The sequence below is a fragment of the Varroa jacobsoni genome, unplaced genomic scaffold (assembly GCF_002532875.2).
Source record: "Varroa jacobsoni isolate VJ856 unplaced genomic scaffold, vjacob_1.0 scaffold_824, whole genome shotgun sequence".
Taxonomy (NCBI): Eukaryota; Metazoa; Arthropoda; class Arachnida; order Mesostigmata; family Varroidae; genus Varroa; species Varroa jacobsoni.
Genome location: NW_019213726.1, coordinates 390,310 through 407,281, shown reverse-complemented (window position 1 = coordinate 407,281; position 16,972 = coordinate 390,310). Strand labels below are relative to the sequence as shown.

Genomic DNA, 16,972 nt, shown 5'->3' with positions numbered 1-16,972 from the left:
TTATCAAGTTCCAGTTTGTGTGGAGCCCCACCCTATTCGTCTTGCTTATTGCTTGTTACCTCGTTGCTAATATGCATGGTTTTTCATTAATCGGTCAATGGTTTTGGTGTGAAATCTTCAAGTTGGGTCTTTTTAACTGACACACGTTAGAAAGACAATGGAGCAACAAAAAAATAATATGCACCATCGAATCTTCTATATATATTACATACACGCGTAGTGTTGATTAGCTCAAAGCTGCTGAATCCGACTGCTAATTTTAAGCTGGCTGCTTTTAAGAGCAACAGCGCGATAGTAAGCGAACGAAGGATTAAAAGAAGAACTCTAGTTCAACGCCACCTTGTTTAACCCGTTGTCGAAGAGCTATTATGCGTCGGCGTCCTGCTCGCCTGATCGATAGCTGCTGCAGTGTTACACATGTCTCGACCCACATAGACCCTAAGGAACACGTCGTTCTTTCGCAGGGCCTCTTTGCTTCGAAAATCGATCCTATCTTATTCCTTGGTGGGTGATGTCCGTGGTGATTAGCATGTTGCCTATCACCAGCAATCATATGCTCATCCTTTTTCATACGGTTTTTAGCATTTGGCTGTATTTTGGCCGATTGTCGAACTAAAGCGCCGCCTTTATTTAACCTCAACGGTATTTCATAGTGCTTCAAACTGTCATTGATCATTCATCCTTGTAGGCTTAGATTGTACTATATGTACCGCAGTTCCGTATAAGGTGGCAATGTATTTCGTATTGTGGATCCATAGAAACGCATTTAGCTTGGGCTGTTAGCAAAAAAATGCCCGTATGCTTTTAGCCATATTCCTCTTTGTGGCGCCAAATTTTAAACTTTGGTCTAATAGAAGATATTTTATAGTATCGATGTGTTCTCTATGAGCCGGCTCTGGGACAGTAGGAAAACCTTTTTGGTCACGTTGTGTGACCAAAGTAACTAGCTGTAACTAACCGACCGATGATGGCCCACCAATCTGTCCTCGGCCGTCAGTCGTGATCCACCAGTTCCAAATTTAGCTTCTCATAGTAGAAACGAACGAAGGCCGCGGAAAAGAGGCGCGGAGCGAGTTACGCGTCGCTAACTCATCGGCGGAAGCATTACTCGCCCTCGAACCGCCTGTCTCCTGGTGGAGAGGCAAGGGAGATCCGACGGAATATCCTGCCTCCACGATCGCTGTCGACATGCTAGACTTAATTCGCAACACTATAGGACATAAGCAGTACCTTGTGCTCACTCCTTAAATCAATTGATACATTGATTGCCGTTTTAATGACTATGTGCACTCAATGTGCTTTCTCTCCATAAGCATATTCTAAATGAATAGATGTTTTATCCTACTTCTATCTATTGTTAGGTCCAGTTTTTTTCTCGTAGTGTTATAATGAAGCGAGTAATACGATGTTAGTTGTTGGTATAGGGTCTTACGGGATCTATATTAGGGTCTGTTTCAGGTAAAAGATACTGCTCATGATAGCCATTCAAGATGATGTGGTAGTAATGCCGATTGCATGATACAAGCAGAAAATTAAGTCCTGCGGATTTGCACTGGTCGAGCAGTCTAAAGGGCGCATTCCAAAATGGACACGGACTGCATTATTTGTAGCCGTTAACTTCGGATATCGTTACCGTTATCTGCAGATTGGTTACCTTCAAAGCCTCATACAGTTAGTCTGTACTGTAACTTTTGTTTGGACTTCACCTTAGCTAATACAACAATAACAGCAGAAAGCGATCAGTTGCAAACTATGTCCTATCCCCTCTCTAACTCTTGGGTCCCTATTTGGTGACAGATCCATTTTTTCACGTTTCAGAAAGATTTCGAGACATATTGCATCTTTCGTGTCATAATTGTACCTAATTGAATGATGAAATGTCAGTCATTCAACCATGTGCTACTGAAACACTTCAGTAAAGTCACTCCTTCTCTTTTTTGGACAATCGGGCCGTCGTTGCGCCGTAAGGCGTATACAATCGCAAACAGTTTGTTATTGTACTGGAGGGCATCGGTTCATCCTTTTAGCTATCTAGTCCCCAACGGAAAAACAGCCTTTAGGCCTTAAACCTGTCTGCAGTTTCCATCTCCATCCGATTATAGCGCGAGCCGGCTATCTCCAAAGGCTTAGATGGCCCTAACAAAACTTAATGTAACGCGAACACGGCCACACAGGCTCAACTGCCAGTGCAAGTGAAAACCATAAGACTGCAGGACAGTCTGAGCCGAAGCAAGCTTGGTCGCCGACGAAGTCCTACCGGAAATAGACGCCGTTAGTTGACCCTGTGATGTTGTTTCCTGGGAAGACGACTGTGGACTAATCCAAACGAAAAGCAGGTAGAATACGACCCGTCTTACAAGTGGCACCGATATCCTGTGCGGATATACAGAGTTCATAGGGCAAACCGTCTCAAAATTTTAAATTAGGATTGTTTTAACGTGGTTTTAGATGAAGAAACCCGACGAGAATCCGGCTACCCTTTTCCAGCTAGCTTTTCGATACAGAAATGCTAGCTCCAAAAAAACATTTAACTGGGTTTTAGCTATTCAGCCTTTTTGTTGTTTTGCTCAAAGGCATCGGTATACAGCATACCTTGCAATGCGCAATTCTAGGTGAAGCTCACGTCATTTATATTCAGGCACGTCACGCTACACGACTTTAAGGCTTCATTTTGCGAAACAGGCGAGCACCAGAAGAATCTTAAAAATAAAAAAAAAAAAAAAAGAAACAGTAATCTATTTGATTTGTCTATCGATAAGCCAATAACTTATAGTAACTATAACTATACAGCACAGGTCGGAGAGACTGTTCCCCTGATGTGTTTTGTTCGGAACAGGGTATTTTACTACGGCGTCGCTGTATCTGCTTCTAATCCATGTGGGATAGATTTGCGATTTCTAGTTAATGCTCAACGAGAGTCGAAATGTACCACGTGAAAAATACGTTAGTTCATATCGGCATTTTCCGTTTCTCTGAGCTTCTGACAGAATACTGTCTCTTCACTTTTGCACTACTACAGCGTCCTTTCTTAACAGTGGCGATAGGTGGCTGCTCCAGCCGACGACGATATGATTTTGTTATGGGACTCCTATAGACAAATACGAACGCAGCACACATATGAGCATGCAAGTCGGTCATATTCTGCGTTAGTTACTTTGCTTCGGTCGCGTTAGCTCCTCCTTCTCGGTGGACACCCACTGGACTTCCGCCTGGTTTCACTGGTTGGATGGTGAACAACCGGTGCTTTCATGTTGTCCTGCTCTGCCTCTGCTAAGGCGAACATATTCCTATGGTGTCGACCCCGAATCTGACTCTGGGGTATTGCCAAGAAGCGGCACCACTTCACGGGTCACTACAAATGTTCCACCACTATTTTTGCCTGAACATTTGGTTCGTAGTATATACTCCGTAAAAAGACCAGTCCTATTCGCCAATGACGTTGCAGGACCGCTGACTTTACGTTTCCGCAACAGCCGCCGAAATAGTTTTAATAGATCTTTAGTAACGTATATGGGCCTGTCTGTGTGCGCAAAATACAACATGTCGTAGAAGTCTCTCTATGATGATTAATCAGTAAACAGTATGGGTCCCTAAAATATGAATTATGTTATTTTGAAGTACACAGGTACTACACGGACCAATGCACTTTGCTATCATACACAGTGCCTGCGCACAGTGACTTCTGCAATACGGAACCTAGTTGCTACCTAGCTGCTAGTTAGTACGGAGGACGTATATGTTTTTATACGTCTTCCGTACTAATATATATATATGCTTGGACGATCTCGTAACTCCTTCTATCCGTTCGAAAATGCTCGTCGACAAAAGAATAAACGTAAGGTAACGATATTAGACAAAATAAAAACAACAGATCAAATCTGCCAAGAGAGAAGAATCAGTCCGATAATCAGTAGAGTAAGCCTAATCATAAATGCGAAACATTACGCCTTCGCGATCCCGAAACGATGAACACTGATTCGTTTCTTTATCGTGACATTATATCTATATGAGGCGTTCTGAATACAGTTTCTTTGGTTAAGCAACAATTATTTGCCGCAAACTGTGGGTGTCTAAATATATAAAACACGTCATTTTAGTAAGAATGGCTTTGAGACCCTAGGCATATCTGTAAACGTTTCAGGCCAAACTGTTTGGGTCGACAAACCATCTAGGAGTAGCCCTGAAGGATTTTGGCGAGGTTGTCGTACCCGCGGCCGTAAACGACGGAAGGAATGGAATCAGTTGAAAAACAAATGGATCTTCAGAAGGCCGAACTAAATAAAACACATTGGCCACTAACCTCTTCGACTCCGTCCCGACCAATGTATGCAGGACCTTCAACCGGGCGCTAATGATTCAGCTAGGTTCAAGCTTTCAGGTACACATGAAATCGAGGAACAACAATTTCTTAGGCAAACTTCAATTCACTGTTGAGGGGATGTTCATCTAGTGAGTCTATTTATATAAGAGGTCAAGTCATAGACTGTGGATTGTAGTTGTACTACTAAACTAGTACGTATTCTAATGAAGGACCCTTCAGTTTATACAAATTTATATGGATTTAAGTGAAACAGATAGTAAAATAAAGTATCATGTCCCCCGAATTGTGTTTCATCCAAACCTTAGGAAGTGAAGTTCTTTTTCATTGGCACATGTATTGTACACTTATTTGGAAAACCACTGGACTAGAATATCTTCAGTAGTGATGTAAAATGACATTCTTGATTGAAGCAAACCGCAAAATACGTGCATATTAATTTAAAGTAGTAACCAGTTTGTAATATTTCTACAGCTGTATATATATATATATATTTCCTAAGCTAAGCATATATCTCACGCTAAATCTGTGGCACGACCATATATATAGGCTTAACGTTTAATACATTAAAAGTACAACAGCGAAGTCGGAAGTAGCAAGAACATTCGAGAAAAGTATCCTTCGGAAATATGACTTTCATCACTTGTGGGCCAACAGTGAGTGGCCGGCAAGTTGCAGGAGTCCGACCCAATATTCTCGGAAGCCTTTGTTGTACATCTAACCTTCATGCAAATGCGAACGAAAATCGTCGCCGTCGTAAAACTGCAGAAGCCTCAACCCGCTGACGAGGGAGGATACTCGCGTTATCATTCTGGAGGGGAAAAGGTAGAACAGTTGCCCAGTCCTGATAACGTGGGTGAAAGACGCACGAGGGCAAAGGTTGTCAAAGGTGAAAGGCATGGAGGAACGGATGTAAAACAGGGAATGTGTCGACCTGGCCATTAGCCGGCCATTATCCCATCCTAATACACGACGGTCGCATGGATATAAGCACGAGCTTCCTCAGAAAGCATTCGATAGAATTGCTAGATACAACTGCAAAGTTGGTTATATTATGTAACCCTGGATCACAACGAATCTGATCATATAACCTTTTAATGTTTATCACTTACCCTTCTATTTGCCTCTTTGCCTCTACTGAAGGGTCCAGCTCAAATCACAAGCATACTTATAACAACGTCGCCTCCACACTTTCATAGCGTACGATCGTTGGGAACGTAGAATTCGATGTAGTTGTACAGCCCCTAGCGGTACTCGCTTGAAAGCTTCCTCTTCCGAAGCCACATATAGGGCCTGGCAACAGATAAATTAAAGATTTTGAAAATCGAGTATTCTTCGCAGTGGTTATCTCTCTTTGTCTTTTCTGTTGAAGATCTGCTGGGTGCACAGACTGAACTAACCAGTTTTGAATACTAGGCGTGGTCATTTTCTATAAGCACGCTGAGTTGAGAATGAAAATAGATGAATTTATCTATCTGAGCGTCTTAATACTCGCTAGAGACACTCGCATATGGAATTATCGTTGCATATTGAAGGAAGAGGTTTTGATGATAACTTGAATAAAACTCAAGATTGGACCGTTCATTGTTTGTTATTTACAATGAAAAAAAGCGTATGCTGATTGACAATCGGATTTTTTGTGCGAAAAACTACAGCAACTTAGTAACGATTCAATAAAACATTCACCCCTATGTCGAACAGGGTGCTCTTGTACAGAGATAAACTATTAGTCTATCGCACGGTGTAGGACTCGAGCTGTAACTTAATCAACGTAATTGTTTTCTATCCTACGTCTTGCTATTCTTTTTCTCGAAGCGGGTCTAAAGGCCGTTGTTATTAAATCACTTTGAGACAACCCAGTACTGCTCCACACGTTATAAAGAACAACTGTTATGTTCTCTTATTGCTAAAGTCTAACGAGAATTACAAATGAGCAAAATACACGACGTCTGATGTTCTGGCTAAATCATTAAATGATCTTCCACCTACAAGCCTGACGCATCGGTTGAATATTCCGATACACTCTAAATACCGTGGCCATTGTCATAAACGTACTAGGAGAATCTGGTTTTTCCTTCCTTACCACTTCGGTCTCTTACTACACATGTAATAAATATGCAAACGCACAACAATGAAGCAAACGCCTGTTCGATGCGTCGTCGTATGCGGTGGAGTCGCGCCGTATATGCCCTTCGCATAGGCGCGTGTATGTAGGACTATATATATATATCTTAATATCCAGGGCACTCACACACAGAGTCGCAATGCACAGTACAGTCCTCCCTTACTTCTACATCAAACACAGGCATTGTCCACAACCTTTTGGTAAATATCGTTCTCCGCTTTACGTTTGGTTGCATGTTCAGTTATAGCGAGAAAGTGCCGCTGTGGACTATCACATAGTGCTCGTCATACGGCAGCAGCGAACGCACGAACGGCAGGATCTATCATAACGCTACACATAATACATTTCTGAATTCATGGGTGCAAGCGCCATTTTATATGCATCAACTATTGTTATAAAGGGGCTTCGGCTTAACGTAGTATCGTTTGTGTTGCTTTTACGCCAGACCCTTTTTTCCTTCCGATCCGTCTTCAGCGTCGCCGCCGTCATCGTCGCCACTGTCATCGCGTTTCGCAAAACTGCAATGCCCACGGATCACCGCCATGCGCGCTCGATCCTCTTGTCGGTGCCAAAACGCCGTGGCCCAACAACACTGAAAGATATCCGTCTCATATAAAACTGCTTACGCTGGCTGCTCTATGTTACAATACCGCTCTGCGTTCCCTTTACCTAGTCAGCCTTTTGCCTTGGCGTTACAAAGCGTGGGGGCGAAGCTTGTGCGACATCGGTTTCTCTCGACACCCCCTTGTGGCCTACTGTGTTAATGGGCCAGGCAAGCAGTTCGGCCTTCGTAGCCTTCTCGTCTCCTTGTCCACGGCGAAGGAACAGATGTCGGGTACATAGGTGGCAAAACGGGTTGGGGACCGCCACATGTTATTTACCAGTGTGATAAAGCCACACGTGTACAAAACTTCGCTGTATCTACACATCATTACGCAAATGGCACGAATCGGGTCGACCCGATCTGAAAAAGTATTTATGTAACACTAGGTTGTATTTTGCAATGGTTTCGCCGTTTGCCTATGAAAACTTTTTTCTTTCAGTCGTTCGTTCCTTGCCTTTCTTCCCGCTTTTCTACTGCGCTTCTCTTCTTCCTCCCTATTTTCTACAGACGTCATCCTTCGAGACCATTTTTCATCACCGACGTGACATTCATTAGACGCAGGCCTCCAGCTTTTAGGTTGGTCGCCGCGATATAGCTCGCCTGCCTTGGAAGTTTCGCACAACACCTTTGGCGCTTTTGCGCATCTCCATACGTATGTCACTCTCGCGTCGGCTCTATTTCGGTTAATGAAGAAGCTTTTTTGGGCCAAAGCTAGGGCCAGGACGAGAAAAGTAGGGACGATCGAATCTACGTGAGCGACTGGGGTTTACGATTCGTTTGTTTAAGGTAGTCAGTTTGTTCGGCCTGTTGTCGATCCGTTCGCATCTTCTACAATAACAACAACTTGAATAACAATGCTGCTACAACGAGACTTCGAGACTGCTACATTTCTCTGCTTCATAATGCTGGAATATCTCGAAATGGTACGATTTATACTGCGTCAAGCAGTACTTCCTCCTGGGAAGCCGCAAAGAACAACTGAACGAGTGGGTCGATGAATACTATCCTGTAGACGTTTGGAGACATACGATAATCCAACGAAGAATCAGCCAGCTAGCCCGTTATATGCTATCTGCCGTATGCATTCTCGAAACAAAGAAGAGCTAGTACAAGTCTTTTCTGGCTCAGGGCCAAACACTCAAAAGCTTCAAGCAAGCGATGCAAATCGGACCGCGGTATAGGCGGAGCTGGTTGCGGTAGCAGCGGATCGTTGAAATCGTGATCCCCATCAACGAAGTCACAATGCTGCCGATACAACATGTTTACATTCGACAAATGGTGAAAGATGCCCTTTTGGTGAGAACTACCGCAGTGTCACTCGATTGCGTTTCTGTCGTACCGGCCAGCTCAAACTAACCACATTGATACTTGCGTACATGTGAAGAGGTTTTAATTAATCATATCTTCGGCACGCATTAATATTATTAGCGAGTATAAGAAGCCTTCACACTTCGCACGTAGAAGAACTACAAAGGTTCATAAAAAACATAAATATTACATGTACAGGGTGAATGTCATTTGTTGGAGTTTTTTTTTATTACTCTAAAACGTTTTTCTTAATTATATGTTACTGAAGCATAGCTGCGAATCCGGTCTGCCCAACAAGATGCTTTTAACTGTTTCTAACCAGACCACTTACAAAGCTGCCTTTCGTTTTCTGTTTCGTGACCTTCTTACATTCTATAATACATATGTCTGATCCACTGAATGAACTACGTGGAGGAAGAGACTGCTACATAGTTGAGCCTGTATATATGTAGTTGTCTCCTAGCCTAGTAATCCAAATCAAGGACGATAACGGTTAACGACTAGGACACTGACAGGCTAGGTCAACTGTTGACTAAAAAGTACCAAAACTAGCGTGGTACCTATCCATGCAAGCATGGTTATCGTGTACAACTATTGTAGAGTGAATCACGGCCTGACGAGTACCGGGCCCGGCAGATCGACGACGGAGGACTTCTTTCCCATGAGCAAGCAAATTCGAAATGCTTGCTCGGTACTCATCCTGCAGTTCGTGCAAGTGGAATTATGTTGCGTGGATTCGCTATGAGCAATGATTTCAGCTTTAACGAAATGGTCACTAGGTTTGTAACAAACGCAGCAATATCTAATTCTCTGTATCAGTGGATGGATATCGAAAACGACATCAGACCTATCTCTATTGATTCTTTTACCAACGTTTCAACGAGTTGCTTCAGTAAATTGAGAGCACATTGCAGCCGTTTATATACTTCGTTTAGTTGATAAACATAATAATGTAATAACTAATGATTTCCGTAAACGTCCAGGCAGTGTCGTCAAAGATAGTTAATGCGTCCGTTGTTATGCACAACTGTTGCTATCGAGACCAAATCGCAACTTACCTTGACAACGAATCGTGTTCATAGATGTAAAGCCGGTCCGGATAACATCGTTTTATTTTGACTTCGAAGACGAAGGCCACCGCCATAACAACTGTCGCCGTCGCTGGTAAATAACACCGTAGCATCATCCAATTTCTGGCATAGCTTATAGTGGTTATAACGTCGTAGCAGTTGACAGGCACGAGTACCGATCAAAGTATTCGTTCAGAGGTGTTCAGAAGAGTCGTTACCATCATAGCAGATGGTGAACCAAAAACGAGATGGTCAAGAGGACACCGCCCACTATCTACAAGATTGTGTCTGCTATTGAATAGGTAATTTCTTGGCATTTGCAGGCCTGTTCATCCGACTAAGTGTTCTCAGCAGGTAGCCCAGCCATAACATCGCTGCCCTTGTAGCAATGCAGAAGTTTGGTGGCTAATACCCGTAGCATATACGCGTTACTACGTCATTACACTCGATCCTTAGACAGCATATAATGACCCTATAGCTACTGCAACTGCGATTTAATCCTTTGCTCTCTTGCTTTTCTCTTTTCCTTTGATTATATATATATACATATACTTGATTCCTGCTTGAATGTTCGTGTGCATTTTCGTTGTTTTATTTTCCTTCTTTAGCTTCTCGATTATGTTGTCTTCCCCTTTTGCGCCCAATTCTGTTTGTCTCCTACAGCTTTTCAGGTAAGATGCTCGACTAGAGTCGCGGCGGTATCGTAGATCGCTGCTGCAACGCAGTCCACGGTATTCCGTTGAAGTGTCGTCTGAGAATATCAGCTTCTAGTTGTCTTGGCGCTGGAGCGTATACCGTGAAGGTGTCGGAGCCATGAAATCGGTCTTCTTCGTTTTTTTCCTGAAAGCTCCGATGTCCATCGTCGACAGCGGTGTGGTTGTGCTTACATGTTCACGTTCGTATAACGAACAGATGCCGATACGGAAACAGCAATAACGACACGAGGCAACAACAAGCGAGCCAACATCGCTCGACGCTAAAAAAATGCCAGCGACTTTACTCTAGCCATTGGTGCTAGTATAGGCCCTCCATGACTCCCGGACTCAATGATAATCCCAGCACCTGCCGTCGGCTGACGCCCTGCCTGCCAAACTCTCTACCAAATCTGTGGCTTATCTATATGGTATCTACTTGTTACCTGTTGTCTGTCGATGCGCCGCTCTTTAGCTTAACAGCAGCTTCGTAGTTTCACGCATCAGTCGTGCTTATCTCAGTTGGGCATCAACCCGCTAGTATGCAGCACTTTTGTGACTAGAACGATACAACAACACGTAGTTTCTTCTATAATTTGCTACAACGCGCCACTGTACGATAGCCGACAAAAGACGTCATGGCACAACAAAAAGCTTTTTGAACTAATGGCTTATGGCAGATCCCTGTCAGTTTGTTTTGTTGTCGAATAAATCTTAGAAAAGCTGGTAAATAAAAATCAACGAATGTGACTTATCTAAAGCGTTTCTGTCCCTGTTCCGCATAGGACAGCAGTAACAATGCCATGTGTATAGTATAATGTTGGAAAGGAAGGCCAACTAGACATTACCGGAATGCGACACTCTAACTAGATTCGTTGAAAGGGTGTCCTGATAGAAGAGTTTTGCCTAGGATTTGTCAAATTATTACTGCGATCAGTTGAATGTTTGTTTTCCTTGTACATGAAACCTAGCGCAGAAGTATGAACTTGACAGTTTAAATATATGCTTCAAATCTTTCTATTCATTGGACTAAGTGCTTTGACAATGGAGTGATCAGTAAAAAAACAAGCCGGCCGAACCAAACGTTGTCCAAACGATCAGACGCAAACATGATCATGCTCGACATTCTAGTAAATGAAACTTTAAGAAGAACAAGTAGAATAACTATAATTGAACCAAATCTCTGCGACTTCAGAGAACCGCGCGGATATATAATGACCTTACTGATGACTTGTACTGGCTTCAAGTCGAATGAATAGCAGCAACTGCCCTCTACATCTGTCGTTTTGGCACCTTACTTAACAGGTAAGCAATGCTAAATCTTGTAGACTATTAGCGAAAACCTAATAGCTTTATAGGATTGCTCGTTTACCGTCTAGACTGTCTATGTAAAGTGTCCATAAAAAGAGCACCATTCCCTAGTGCAGCCTGTTGCGGCAGTAGGTAACCAGAACGATGTTTATAGCTCTGTATTTATACTGCATGTCAAAGTTTCCAGCCGCAGACCAGCTACGAAAAACGGTTCTGGCCAGATTTTTCCCATCCACAATATATGCACACTCATGTTTCGCTGCATCTTGCTCTATTGGACCGGACGTAACGGCGCTACCGGGCTAAGCGAGGCAGTTCCGGCATGTTTCTCCATAGATAAGCTTTACGGTACGCAAAATACCACCTTGTGCTAGGGAATGCGCGTCGATTGTGTAAATTAGTTGACCTCTCAGAACTTCCAGGACAATAGAGAGTGCCGCTGATGGGCAATAAAACAACCAACAGCAAGGTAACACTTAGAGAAGAACATTGCACTTCAGGAGCCGGCTAAGCTGACGACTTTAATTGAAAACAATGAAAGCTTTATAAAAATGTGGTGCTCTCAATCAATAAGTTGTGACCCACGTTGCTGACTCTACACGCGTCTCTTCAACGCCAGGTGAAATGCCTAAGTTATAGAAGGTATAGCAAAAATAGCTAGCATTTCTTTTTTCTCGTGTACTCACCATTGTGCAGTTTCAGCAGAATAGATCCATAAGTGTATGGGGCTATATAACACCTAACCTCATCCCTCGTTGTGAAGCTTCTTTATTAACCTCTGTGTTTAGTCATGACGATTACTACCATGAACCACTTGGCAGGGGCCGAGCTGCACTTGCGTTGAGGCCGACATAGTAGGCAGAACCTTAAAAACGAAATAGTCTCGCTTCTATCTATCCGTGTACAAAACGCATCCCTTCTGCACAAAAAATATTCGTCCGACTAAACATTATTATGCTTAGTTATTATTAATATTATATTAACTATCTGTTCAAGTTTTGAACTAAAATTTTAAAAGTTTTAGCAAGGTAGAATATAAATGGAAAGTAACTCTGATTTCAATCCAACGATTTACCTCGTGTATCTTCTAGTCAGATTCAGCAGACCAGAATATCAGGGATCGACTAGGTCACTGTCTACATGCAAAACCAACATCTTCATAGGACAAGTAAGGGGTGCTGCGAAGGTGTTGTGTCGTATCAGTCTACGACAATGATAGATATTAGAGCACAAGGTCTATATGTATTAAGCTTATAGAGAAATGCAGGTATTTACACGTCAGCTGGAGGGCACAAGCGCTTTTGGAGTTGGTCTATACGAATTTCAGCGTATGCTGTTATACAGACTAATGGTAGGCCTCTCTTTCTCGTCTGCGGGTATATAGTGAGACTAACCAACACTACCAATGTAACGATGTAGATTTGGTTCTATATACATTTAACTAAAGATTTGTATATGCGGCACTTGTCGACGAGTATTATCAGTCTATTGCTTAGCCGCTATTATTGCATAACACCGTTCCGATTTACATATAGTACATACAATTGTAAGTAGTACGCATCTCTATAGACATACGCAGAACGACGACAAGTAATACAGTTACAGAAACGTTACATCTCCTTTTAAACCATGTTTAAAAATACAGTCACAAATTGAAGGGCAAATTCTCCCACCTCGATATTCAGCGCTTAAAGTGATAGGCGACGCAGCCGGCTTTTTTCTTCTCTTCGAACGGCGTTAAAGTAGTGCGTACTATTAGGTACAGCCGTAGACAACTTAATTTCCGTCACTGACTCTAAGTTGATATAGCCGTGTCACTTGTACTTATTTACTGTAATACGTGTTATATGATGCGTTAGTATTCAGGACTCTTTCGAAGATCAAGTTAATATATTAAGTTATTTACTACGCAAAGAACCAGTGCCGACTAACGCCAATATAATCGGCCACGTTTGAAGAAAATCTGTAAATCATCAGGTCAGGAATTTGTTTCACATCAATATTGAAATCATTCGCCTGAAGTGCGTTCGTTGTAGTCGTTTTTTGAACGAGTAGGTAAATATAGTAGCTATTGTTTGACGCCGAGTAGTTTTGCTGTTACTTTCTAACCCCGACAGACTTGGAACGTGGCCGTTTCTTGCTTCTTAAATTTTTGGGTAGCTTGCCGCCAGTATCTGGCGTAAGTTGTAAAGCAACTCATATACCAATAGAATTTCCCTAACTCTATAAATTGGTGTTGCGCCAACTATTCAACTTGAAAAAACCTTGAGCAACTAGTTTCAACAACTGAATCCTACAATCCGTAAAAAATTTAACGATCTGGTAATCAGAAATTCAAGCCCAGAGCCAGTCTTTTATGCTGCAACGAGATAGCGGTTAAGTCAATGGCAGGTTAGCTTCGCTGCAACGTAATTAGAAATATTCTTTGCCTGCATGAGCTCTATTTCAAGTTTCGACGCCGGACAGCGCCATTACTAACATTAGCTCCTAAACTGTGTAAACATTGTTCCTTTACGTGGCCCTTTATACTTATATTTTACTAAATAAAAAATGGGAAGGTCATATTTAAGCATGAACGAGGCAAACAAATCTTACCGAGCTGTCGTTTTAGCTCTACCTGCTCCCTTTTTGGCTCTGTTGTCTATCACTCATCAAAAGTGAGTCGTCTTCTTTGTCATGTAAACATCCGCATTTTACGAAGACCCCGTTTCCACAGCAGCGCCTGATACACAGTATATGAGATGGTCGGTCCAGCAGAAAATGCTTCTTCCGCAAGTCCTGGAAGAAGGAACAACAGCAGTCCATGTAGTAACACTAAGGGATACGTAATTATAGTAATGCAGCTAATCTTTGCTTGCTGTTATATTTGATCTTCTGGATAGCGACGACCGCGACCAGGAGACTGAGCTCAATAAGTAAAAATGACCGTCCATTCCTGTAGACATTGAACTTGTGCTTCAGCCGCAATGAGCATGCGCTCTTGCTGCTGTTCATTTGGAAAAAAGTGCGCCGCTTCCTTTCAGCGTCAGAAAAAACCTGACTTGAGGGGAAACGAATATCTCCTGCCGGGGACTGCGGCATCGTTTTGGAGCCGGACAAACTAAGCGGACGCAAGTTGCTTGAGACTAAATGAAATCGCTTGTTGCTGCCTTCAGCTGGTTCTTGCCAGTCGCCGTGTAACCGGACAGGGGTGGACCTCTGGTTTTCTAATGACCGGGTAAATAGGTGCAGGTCAGCTATTCGAGCTAGGTGCTCGCGCTAATATCTGTGGTGTTTCGCTAGGATGGCAACGGTGCGAGGAGCGGAGAAGTAGGCTTGCCGAAAATGACCAGACATGATTTTCGGTAGAGCACCATCGCCACGGCGCCCGCTGCGCGTATCCAGACAGGACTGAAGACCGGTTCAGCGTAGTCCTCTAGTGCAGAGACATTGCAATTACCGACAATGACCATACAGCAACGGTAATACATTAACACAAGGCATCTGAAGAGGCTTTTACTAGCCCGAGAGCATTAAGACAACATGGAAGAAAGTTAGTGTACTATATTTAGTATCGCTGACGAGACGACTCTTCCGACGGTTAAACTGATGAACAACGAAAATAGCAACGACAGATCTCTGGGTATCACACACACATACACACACACACACACACACACACACACACACACACACACACCTATATATGAAGCAGCAACATTAATAACAAACGAAACAAATATGAAAAATGCGCACGGAGACAAAGAAGCAAATAGGTTTATAGAAGCCGAGAGCAACAGAACGACTATATATTAGTAATTTTCATCGTCGCGCCAAAAAATTTCGTAATCGGGCAGCACAGATGCTTTCAAAAGGAAAAATATTACACTGACAGCCTTTCGTAGCCAGGCTGGATGCGTCTAACGATGACAATCGTTATAACTATGTGCCTGTATTTGGTAATCGGAAAAAAGGACGGCCAACAGTAAAGCCACTGGAACAATTTCAAGGAATAGAAAATAAATGCACTGGGTAAAGACAATAAAAGCGACTATCATAAAAACATGTGAAAATGCGTTCAGTACGATAATAACTCCAAGAGGAATAAACCCTTGTCGGAAATACGCAATATGCTACAAAAGATTAGATACTACTTCCGCTCAAATAGGACATGACCCCTAGTGCAACTAGCCCATTTCTTTTTATCTATTAATCATTCTACACTTGCTACATATCAGATCCGTCCCTTCTGACTAGTATAAGACAATAGTAACAGTAATACAACATACGAAGTAAACTCTTGATCTTATCCAACGGTTAACATGTGGCTAAAGCCTTGGCGACACCGATGCAAACGTTTTTATAGGCACCTAACTTGTCCTATCTTCGTAATAGATTTCTTCATCTAGTATTTGTATTTCATGCGTAGGTTCTGTTTTCGCTTTCTTAGCGTATACACAATAGGCTTTTTGCTGGATGAGAGCACCAGTGACAGGGGCTGCTATGTTAACGACACTGGCGTCGAGGGCCAGAGTCAGAAGGTAGAAGCCTATCGGCCCTCAAAAAATCTCTTCCTGTCCTTTTTCTTGTCATCTGCACGACGACGACGACGACGACAGCAACGGCTCACGCTTTATCTTTCGCCCTTTCCCGCGATTTTTTAAACATCGTTATTTCAGCATAGTGTACCACCAGCAGCGGTTCTGAAGTTTGCTGATGGCAACAAGTGAACTGCGTGTCTTTGAGTTCCTTAGCCTCTTACGCTTCTGTGAACTTCTACAGTCTTTTCTGCCCCCGTCATTGCCTCGAATGTCGCCAACAGTCAACATTACAGTTGGAGTAACGAGAGCGGCCCATGACACCACGCCAACAAGCGATATTTAGCGGTGCGTTCGCCTTCAATAAATAAAGATTACGCGGCGACTGGCACGACGGTCGGTTTTTTTCGCAAAGCAGGTTCGCCATGTTTGAGATCTGTTATGTAACCGTGGCTCTAAGGGCTCGGGGACGAACTACGAGGGAAACGGCTTGATGAGCGCTAGTTTCTTTCAGGGACCCTTTCCGTTTGTATGGTGCTGTTTCTCATAGGAGACGTGCTAGTCCGTTATGCCGCGGGTAGCGGGTTAGCGTACGCCTTGTATCCACCGTATATACAATCTCGCTAACTTTTCTATATTTTCCGATTGTGTGATCCGATCTGATCTGTATGGCAGCTAGGTGAGATGTGCTCAGATATGCTCTCGCATACGCGCGTCGGGTTGTAATTATCTGGCGAACATGTTTTCAAATAAAAATGCGTCGTCTAATACACGTGCTAAGTCTGGTTGTTAATAGTAATAAAAAATAATATACGAAACAGATATACACTACCCCTTAAATATGTTCCTATAACGATGTCGTTATGTGAGCAAAGTAGGAAGAGATTGACAGTGGCCTTTTGTATCTAAGCGTCGAAGAAGGCGTCGTTCAAGTATACGTCAGTACGATGAGTTCCAAAACGAGAATTACATACTGCAATAAAAGTAACTGCCGGTCAATATAACGGCTGTTACCTAGAGAATGGGC

General features: G+C 42.9%; 1 protein-coding gene across 4 annotated transcripts in view; it reads right to left on the bottom strand.

Moving 5' to 3' along the window:
• Positions 1-16,972, bottom strand: part of LOC111264161 (uncharacterized) — a 134,627-nt gene that overhangs the window by 28,455 nt on the left and 89,200 nt on the right. The window contains exons 2-3 of one of the 4 annotated variants that reach the window (XR_015312584.1): positions 14,024-14,206; positions 12,115-12,293 (exon numbers count right to left, since the gene is read on the bottom strand). The exons of 2 other annotated variants lie outside the window; for them this stretch is intronic. The gene's annotated coding sequence lies outside the window, so the exon portion shown is untranslated. The remainder of the gene's footprint in view (positions 1-12,114; positions 12,294-14,023; positions 14,207-16,972) is intronic. One more of the 4 variants, XR_002682706.2, reaches the window with a different exon arrangement.